The sequence below is a fragment of the Primulina huaijiensis genome, chromosome 18 (assembly GCF_012295235.1).
Source record: "Primulina huaijiensis isolate GDHJ02 chromosome 18, ASM1229523v2, whole genome shotgun sequence".
Lineage (NCBI taxonomy): Eukaryota > Viridiplantae > Streptophyta > Magnoliopsida > Lamiales > Gesneriaceae > Primulina > Primulina huaijiensis.
This window is the reverse complement of record NC_133323.1, coordinates 13,963,948-13,973,533: the sequence shown is the minus strand read 5'-3', so window position 1 is coordinate 13,973,533 and position 9,586 is coordinate 13,963,948. Positions and strand designations below refer to the sequence as shown.

General features: G+C 33.9%; 1 pseudogene; it reads right to left on the bottom strand.

Moving 5' to 3' along the window:
• LOC140963946 (uncharacterized) overlaps positions 1-7,724 on the bottom strand; it is an 11,572-nt pseudogene extending 3,848 nt beyond the window's left edge.
• Positions 7,725-9,586: the final 1,862 nt, after the last annotated feature.

The window sequence follows — 9,586 nt, the reverse complement described above, 5'->3', positions numbered from 1 at the left end:
GGTCTTTTTTAGTCGGATTCCCAAGACTATGACGCTCATCTTGGAATTGTTTCCATAAACGGAGAAGTTCAATATGCACATGTCCACTAGAATGCGTCTCAAGAGTCAATAAGATGTTATCTAAAGACTCCTTACTCAGCCCATTCTTAATGAAACCAATTTTATCTTCTCTGTTATTGGAAACACATCCCAAAGATCTGCATCGTTTGTCACAAGTCCATCTTGCACACTTATGACAAACCCCTAAACTTTTGGCCCTTCGTTTTTTCGCATAAGTGCTTTTTCCTAATCCAGGCAAATACCGAATGAGCAATGATTGTGGAACTTCTCCTCCTAATCGGACCTTAGCTTCTATTACAAGACGAATATCTTCTGGAATTCCTTTTTGCATTAGCAATCTCAATCTTTCACACCTTCCTGCATAAATTTTTCTTAGAACATTTTCAGAAACAGAGGGAAAATATTTACAAATTTTTGAGAGAATTTCATCCATTTTGAAAAGAAAAGAAATGATTTTTTTTTATTTTTGTATCAGCAATTATGGGAAACTGATTAAACCGACTATGAGAGTCACGGAGTACCGTTATCCGCCATTTAACTGGGAAAATAAAATGATTAAGGAAATCTTAAATAAAAACAAACAAAATTAAATGCAACACAAAAAAATCAAGGATCAGAAAGGGAAATAAACTCTTCTTGAAAGATTTTATTTTCCAAAAATGGTTTAAGCCTTTGTCCATTCACTTTAAAAACATCACCATTTTTAGGATTTTCAATATCCACAGCTCCATAAGTATACACATGCTTTACAACATATGGGCCTGTTCATCTTGATCGTAATTTTCCTTGGAATATGTGAAGTCGAGAATTATAAAGCAAAACTTTTTTACCAATCTCAAAAGATTTTCTAAGAATTGTTTTATCATGAAATGATTTGATTTTTGCTTTACAAATCCTTGAATTCTCATACGCGTCATTTCTGAGTTCATCAAGTTCATTAAGTTGCAATTTACGCAATTTGTTGGCATCATCCATGCTTGAATTTAAAGTTTTGATCGCCCAATAAGCTTTATGTTCAAATTCCACAAGCAAATGACAATGTTTTCCATAAACCAACCTATAGGGAGACATATTCAATGATGTTTTAAAAGCTGTTCGATATGCCCAAAGTGCATCATTAAGTCGCAGAGACCAATCTTTTCTATTTGATTTAACAGTTTTTTCCAAAATTTGCTTTATCTCCCTATTAGCTAATTCAACTTGTCCATTTGTTTGAGGATGATAAGGAGTAGTTACTTTGTGAGTAATACCATATTTTTTCATTAATGAAGCAAATGGTTTATTAACAAAGTGAGTTCCCCCATCGCTTATCATGGCTCGAGGAATTCCAAATCTACTAAAAATATTTTCTTTTAAAAATTTGATGACGATTTTATGATCATTTGTTCGACATGAAATTGCCTCTATCCATTTGGAAACATAATCAACTGCAACTAAAATATACAAATATCCAAACGACGGTGGAAAAGGTCCCAAAAAATCTATTCCCCAACAATCAAAGATTTCAATTTCAATAATAGGATTCAAAGGCATCATGTTTCTTTTTGAAATCACACCCAATTTTTGACAAGTTTTACAAATCTTGCAGATTTCGTGGGTGTCTTTAAACAAAGTGGGCCAATAAAATCCACATTGCAGGATTTTTGCAGCTGTTTTCTTTGAAGAAAAATGTCCTCCGCATGCTTCTGAATGACAAAATTTAATGACACTACTTACCTCATTGTCGGGTATGCAACGTCAAAAAATTTGATCGGACAATACTTGAACAGATACGAATCATCTCAATAAAATTTTTTTACCTCATTCAAAAATTTTATTTTATCTTGAGAACTCCATTGCGGTGGCATTTTTCCTGTCACAAGAAAATTTACTATGTTAGCAAACCAAGGTGTAGTAGTAACTGAAAATAGATGTTCATCAGGAAAATTATTGTTAATTGGTGTCATTTCACAAGATGATCCTGTTACTAGTCTTGATAAATGATCGGCTACGACATTCTCAGTTCCTTTTTTTATCTTTGATCACAATGTCAAATTCTTGGAGCAACAAAATCCATCATATCAGTCGTGGCTTTGCATCCTGTTTGGTCAACAAATATCTAATAGCAGAATGATCAGTAAACACAATAGTCGTTGATCCAATCAAATAAGAACGAAATTTATCTAATGCAAATATTACAGCAAGTAGTTCTTTTTCAGTTGTGGATTAATTCATTTGAGCATTTTTTAAAGTTCTACTTGCATAATATATCACATAAGGCTTACCGTTTCTTCTTTGACCCAATACTGCACCGAGTGCATAATAACTCGCATCGCACATGATTTCAAATGGTAAAGACCAATCAGGAGGTTGCATGATTGGAGCTGATGTTAAATGTCGAATGATTTTATCAAAAGCATGTTGACATTCTTGAGTCCACTCAAATGCAGTTTTTTTTGTTAAGAGGTTACAAATTGGTTTATAGATTAAACTAAAGTCCTTTATAAACCTCCTATAAAATCCAGCATGTCCCAAAAATGAGCGAATTTCTTTAATGGTTTTTGGAGGGGGTAAATTGGCAATGACATCAACTTTTGCTTCATCAACTTCAATTCCATTAGATGACACGACATGTCCCAAAACAATTCCAGAAGTAATCATGTAATGACATTTTTCCCAATTTAAAATAAGACATTTTTCCTCGCATCTTTTTAAAACTTTTTCCAAATTTTCAAGACAATTATCAAATGTATTCCCAAAGACAGTTAAATCATCCATGAAAATTTCGAAACAATTTTCAACCTTGTCGCAAAAAATGCTTAGCATACATCTTTGAAATGTTTCTGGGGCATTGCATAATCCAAATGATATCCTTCTAAATGCAAATGTTCCAAAAAGACATGTGAATGTAGTTTTATCTTAATCTTCGAGTGCAATTGAAATTTAATAATAACCTAAATATCCATCAAGAAAACGCAAGAATGAAACTCAAAGGAATTGACGGGGGTCCGCACAAGCGGTGGAGCATGTGGTTTAATTCGATGCAAAGCGAAGAACCTTACCAGGGCTTGACATGCCGCGAATCCTCTTGAAAGAGAAGTATGGATGACCTGCTACTCTTTCTAAAATTTGATCCAAAAATGGTAATGGAAAATGATCTTTTCTAGTGGCGTTATTTAATTTTCTATAATCAATACACATCCGCCAACTAGATGGGACTCGACTTGGTAACAATTAACCTTTTTCATTTTTTATCACTGTGATGCCGGATTTTTTCGGAACTACTTGTGTTGGGCTTACCCACTTACTATCAGAAATAGGGTAGATAATCCCAACATCAAGTAGTTTGAGAACTTCAGTTTTCACAACATCTTTCATGTATGGATTTATTCTCCTTTGTGGTTGTTGAGATGTTTTTGCATTTTCTTCTAAGTGAATTTTGTGAGAGCAAATTAGTGGATTAATGCCCTTGAGATCTTTTAGTGTCCAACCAATTGCATTTTTATGTCTTTTAAGCATATCAACTAATTTACCTTCTTCATCACTTGCTAGTTTGGAAGAAATTACCACCGGATATATTTCATCTTCTCCAAGAAATGCATACTTCAATTCTTCTGGCAAGGGTTTTAACTCCAATATGGGTGGTTCGTCTTTGTTCTCATATTTTGCATCAAATTCTTTCTCTGATCCTGGTAACGAGTGATACCTGATAAAATCATCAAGATCAATTTCAATATTTTCTTTAACAGTTTCAATTGAACAAATATCTAATTGATCACGAGTACTCCCTTCTTGAATGTTTTCTTCCACAAGAGTTTCAATAAGATTTTCATCTTCACTTTCATCTCCTTTGTCATGTGGTTGCTTACAAAGATTAAACACATTAAGCTCCAAGGTCATGTTACCAAATGACAACTTCATTATTCCATTCCTGCAATTTATAAGAGCATTAGAAGTTGCTAAAAATGGACGACCTAAAATTACAGGAATTGCATTACAAGCTTCGATAGGTTGTGTATCTAAAACTATGAAATCGACAGGATATACAAAGTTATCAACTTGGACCAACACGTCTTCTACCATACCTCTTGGCACTTTAACAGATCTATCAGCAAGTAAAAGTGTTACCGAAGTAGGTTTTAACTCGCCTAGATTGAGTTCTTGATAAACTGAATATGGAAGTAAATTCACACTAGCTCCAAGGTCAAGCAAGGCTTTTTTAATCTTTCGTTCTCCAATAATACAAGAAATAGTAGGACAACCAGGGTCTTTGTATTTCAAAGCATTATTATTTTGAATGATTGCACTTACTTGTTCGGCTAAAAATGCTTTCTTTTTCACATTCAATTTTCTTTTCACAGTGCACAAGTCTTTCAAAAATTTGGCATATGATGGTACCTGTTTTATTGCATCTAATAAAGGAATATTAACTTTTACTTGTTTAAAAATATCATATATATCAGAATTCAAATTTGATTTTTTTGTATTTTTCAATGCATGAGGGAATGGTGGTGACACTGTCTGTTGAACCTCCTCTTCGCAAGTTATGGGTTCCACTTCCTTACCCTTTGGAGTTGATTTATCATCATCTTCACAAGGTTCAAGAATGGATTTTTCCACAACCTTACCACTTCGAAGGGTAATAACAGATTTTACCTGATCCATCGGTTGAGTTCCAGAAGTTCCAGTTTGTGAATGATGATCCTTGGGATTAGGCAGAGGTTGTGAAGGAAATTTACCTTTTTCATGAACATTAAGTGCAGATGCAAATTTAGCAAGAGTATCTTTCAAATCTGTCATGGTTTGAGCAGTTTGAGTATTGATAGACTCTTGCTTTGCAATGAAAGAATTCAATATATCTTCCAAATTCCTTTTAGGTGGAGGAACATAAGGTGCATAATTTTGAAAATTTTGTTGATTTTGGAAATGTGGTTGTGAAAATTGTGCAGCATTATCATTCCTCCAACTAAAATTTGGATGATTTCGCCAACCTGGATTGTAACTTTGAGAAAATGGTTCAAAATTTGGCCTTTTGAGATTGTTTAAAACATTGGCTTGTTCATGGAGACATTCTTTAAAAGAAGGCAAAGTGGGACAATCTTTTGTAGAATGATCACTTGTATCACAGATGTGACATGCAATTTCTTGAACAGATTTTAATTGACCATTCTTTTTCAATTCAAGTGCCTCAACTTTTCTTGCCAAAGAGGTAAATCTAGCTTGAAGATCATGTTCATCTTTGAGAGTGTACATACCTCCACCAGATGTAGGAGATTGAATCTTGTTTGATGGTTCGATTGTACCTATAGTGTCCCAATTTTGAGCATTTTCAGCTAATGAATCGAGATACTCAATTGCCTCATTTGGATCTTTATCTTCAAATGTTCCATTACACATAAATTCAACCATTTGCCTATCTTTAGGTGTTAAGCCTTCATAAAATTGAGAAACAACTCTCCAAATTTCAAAACCATGATGTGGACAAAGATTAAGCAATTCTTTATATCTATCCCAACACTGATAAAAAGTTTCTCCTTGTTTTTGAGTGAAAGTGATGATTTGCCTTTTGAAAGAATTTGTTCTATGAGATGGAAAAAACTTTTTCAAAAATTGTTGTTGCAATTCATCCCAAGTTCGAATGGATCCCGATCTAAGATTTTGTAGCCAAGTTTTAGCTTTATCTTTTAAAGAAAAAGGAAAAAGCTTAAGTCGAATGGTGTTCATGCTACAATTTAGATCATTATATGTGTTGCACACTTCTTCAAACTCTCGTAAATGCATGTATGGATTTTCAGAATCTAAGCCATGAAAGTTGGGTAAAAGTTGGATAATACCAGGCTTAAAATTGAAATGAGATGCATCAGGGGGAAAAACTAGACATGAAGGTGCACTAGTACGTGTAGGATTCATGTGATCTCTAAGTGTTCTTCGTCTATCATGATCATGTTGAGATTGAATTTCATCTTCATTTTCTTGGATGGGTTCTTCCGCCATGTTTTGTGAAAATAAAGGGTTATTTCGAATGAGTCGACCACTAAGTGTACGTGACCAAATAATGCTCATGCAAATGCAAATGCAAAAGAATAAAAACACACAAAAGCAATAAAAATTCAAATAAAGAAAAATAAACTATAAACAAAATTAAATAGACTTGAAATTAAATTATACTTCCCCGGCAACGGCGCCAAAAACTTGTTGTCACTTTGATTGTTGCACTCCCAAGAGCAGGTTGTCCACAAGTAGTATAATTCGGTGAGTCCGATATCGTATCCACAGGGAAGCTAAGGTAATTACAAGTCCACTACAATGTCTTTTTGTTTTGTTTTTGTTTTTGTTTCTTTTTAATTTTAATTGTTTGAATCTTTAATGGGTAAATTTTAATTGTTCAAATTTTAATTTAAGTAGTTGAGATTAAAGGATCCACTCTTGGTATTTTAATAAAGTTAACATTAACGAACAATATTGAAATCCACTTAATAAAATGGTTCCAATATATTAAATAATCATATTTATATTATGTTATAAATTATTATCTTATAAGTATATAATATATACCAAAACTTATAAATGTGGTCAAGTATTTATTGTGCTATATATATTTGTAAACACTAAATCAAGGTTCCCACTTTAAATGGTTGGTAAAACCAAACAAACATTTAAATGGTTCCAAGAATTTAATATTATAATATATTCATATATAATAAATCAAGGCATCCACTTTAAATGGTTGGTAATACCAAACAAACATTTAAATGGTTCCAAGAATTTAGTGTAACATATAGCAACAATAAATCAAAACTCCCACTTATAAGTAGGGTATAAAAATGCTTAAAGAAATAAATATAACATAAACAATAAATAATGATTAAATAATATAAAACATAGATTCTTACCTTTTAATAACCTTATTATCATGCCAAGAGTTTCACCTTATCATCTCAACTTTAGGAAGTTAGCTATTCATTATTCAAAGTGTAAAACTTTGAATATGAAATTAACATGCTAATTATATTTAAATGAAGAAATAAAGGAAAAATATAGAGAGAAATATTATGAACTCAAATGTTTGTTCATAGAATGAGGGATCTCTCAATATATTACAATGCACCCCTATTTATAGCCAAATTTGGGGAGACAACCACAAATAAAATATTATTTTTTTACACATAAGTCTTCATTGGTGTTCCAAGATATTATATTATAATTCACATCACTTTTGAAAATCTTCTTCTCCGAATTTGCTTCTTCACATAAAAAGAAACATGTGGATAATTGAGTTGTCTAATTGTGGTATTTTTTTCAAACCATTTGAACAAGCAATTTGAGAGATATGGTAAAAATACTAGAGCATGGTAAAACTGCCACTCCTTTGGTACCTTTATTTGTTGCTTAATTTGATCCCAATTGTGAGAGGATTTTTATCTCATTCTTGTCAACAATATTGTAGATATTATAATCAACTTTCTACAGGTCCAAGAATCATCTTAATCCCATTTGCAACGCCAAGTTTATTCTTGTTTTATCGAACCTGTAAAAAATTGTAAAAACTTGTAATTACACAACAACTTATATTTTATACAATTTATTATAAAACATATAATATTTAAACATTTAATAAAACAAAAACTATATATTTATATTATAAAACATTTAATTAATGTACAATTTTTATGTTTATCAGACATCCTTAATGCACTTAAGCACACACTGCATTCTGATAGTTGTTATAGAATTGATGCTTTTGATGCTCTTGTGTCTAACTATGTGCAGGATGCTCTTAGGGACGCTTTGGAAACCACTCTCACAACTGAATTGGAGGATGACGACTTGGACGAAGAAAAAGCTGAAACAGTGGCATACTTTAATGCCAACCATCCATGGAGAAAGCCAATGAGGATGAGACTGGAGGATTTAGGAGAACGCAGAGATTTGACCTCTCCAAAGTCAAGCATCGAGAAACCACCGATGCTTGAGCTCAAACCCTTACCCCCGCACCTAAAGTACCTGTACCTATGTGAGAATAACACTTTGCCTGTCATTATTTCTGCTGCTTTGACAGATGCTATAGAGGAAAAACTGTTGCAAGTTCTCAAAGAGCACAAAAAGGCATTCGCCTAGAAGGTGGCAGACATCAAGGGAATAAGTCCATCGATCTGCATGCACAAAATCTTGATGGAAGAAAAGTACTCACCCCTCGTCCAGCCTCAAAGACGACTCAATCCAAATATGCAAGAGGTAGTGAAGGCTGAAACAATTAAGCTTCTCGATGCAGGTATTATCTATCCTATTTCACATAGTGCATGGGTAAGTCATGTTCAATGTGTGCCTAAAAAAGGTGGGATTACGGTGATCACTAATGAAAAGAATGAACTTATTCCCACAAGGACTATTACGGGGTGGAGAGTATGTATTGACTATAGGAAATTGAATGATGCCACCCGTAAGGACCACTTTCCCCTTCCCTTTATTGATCAGATGTTGGAGAGACTAGTGGGATGTGAGTTTTACTGTTTTCTAGATGAGTATTCAAGGTATAATCAAATCACTATTGCACCTGAGGACTAAGAGAAAACCACTTTCACTTGTCCTTATAGAACATTTGCTTTTCGTCCTATGCCTTTTGGTCTTTGTAATGCCCCTACTACATTTCAGCGCTGCATGAATGCTATATTCCATGATATGATCGAAACTTTTCTTGGAATATTTATAGATGATTTTTTATCTTCGGTGCAACGTTTGATGAGTGTTTGCAGAATCTGAGCTCTGTAAGGTGCGAGGAGACAAACTTGGTTCTTAATTGGGAGAAATGCCACTTCATGGTACAAGAGGGAATTGTCCTAGGGCAAAAGATTTCGGAACAAGGGATTGAGGTAGACAAAGCTAAAGTAGAAGTCATCAAGAACCTACCGCCACCAGCTTCAATAAAGGGAGTTAATAGTTTTCTAGGCCACGCCGGTCTCTATTAGTGTTTTATCAAAGATTTTTCTAAAATTGCAAAATCTCTATCTTCTTTACTTATGAAAGATGTGCCTTTTGATTTTAATTCTGATTGTCTGCAGGCATACCAAGATTTACGGGAGCGCTTGGTGAAGGCTCCTGTCTTGGTGGCACCAGATTGGAATCTACCCTTTGAGATCATGTGCGATGCCAGTGATACTGCGGTGGGGGCGGTACTTGGCCAGCGACAAAACAAGGTATTTCATACAATTTACTATGCAAGTAAGACCCTAGATGAGGCTCAATTGAATTATGCAACAAATGAAAAAGAGTTACTTGCGGTAGTCTTTGCTCTTGACAAATTTCATTCATACTGTTTAGCCCAAATATTGAAAACCCACCAACTATAAAGGCCTGCAGAATATGAGAAGGCCTAATGAACAAGCCCATAAAGTGTCAGTTGAATACCATGACGGAGGAGGTGATCCATGACGCATCATGGATAGACATGGAAAATGACCAAACCGTTTAGGGGAGTTGTACAAAAAATGGGAACGAAAGAATCAAGAGCCCCCCGACAAAATCAACACAAAAATCTACAGCAAAGCTC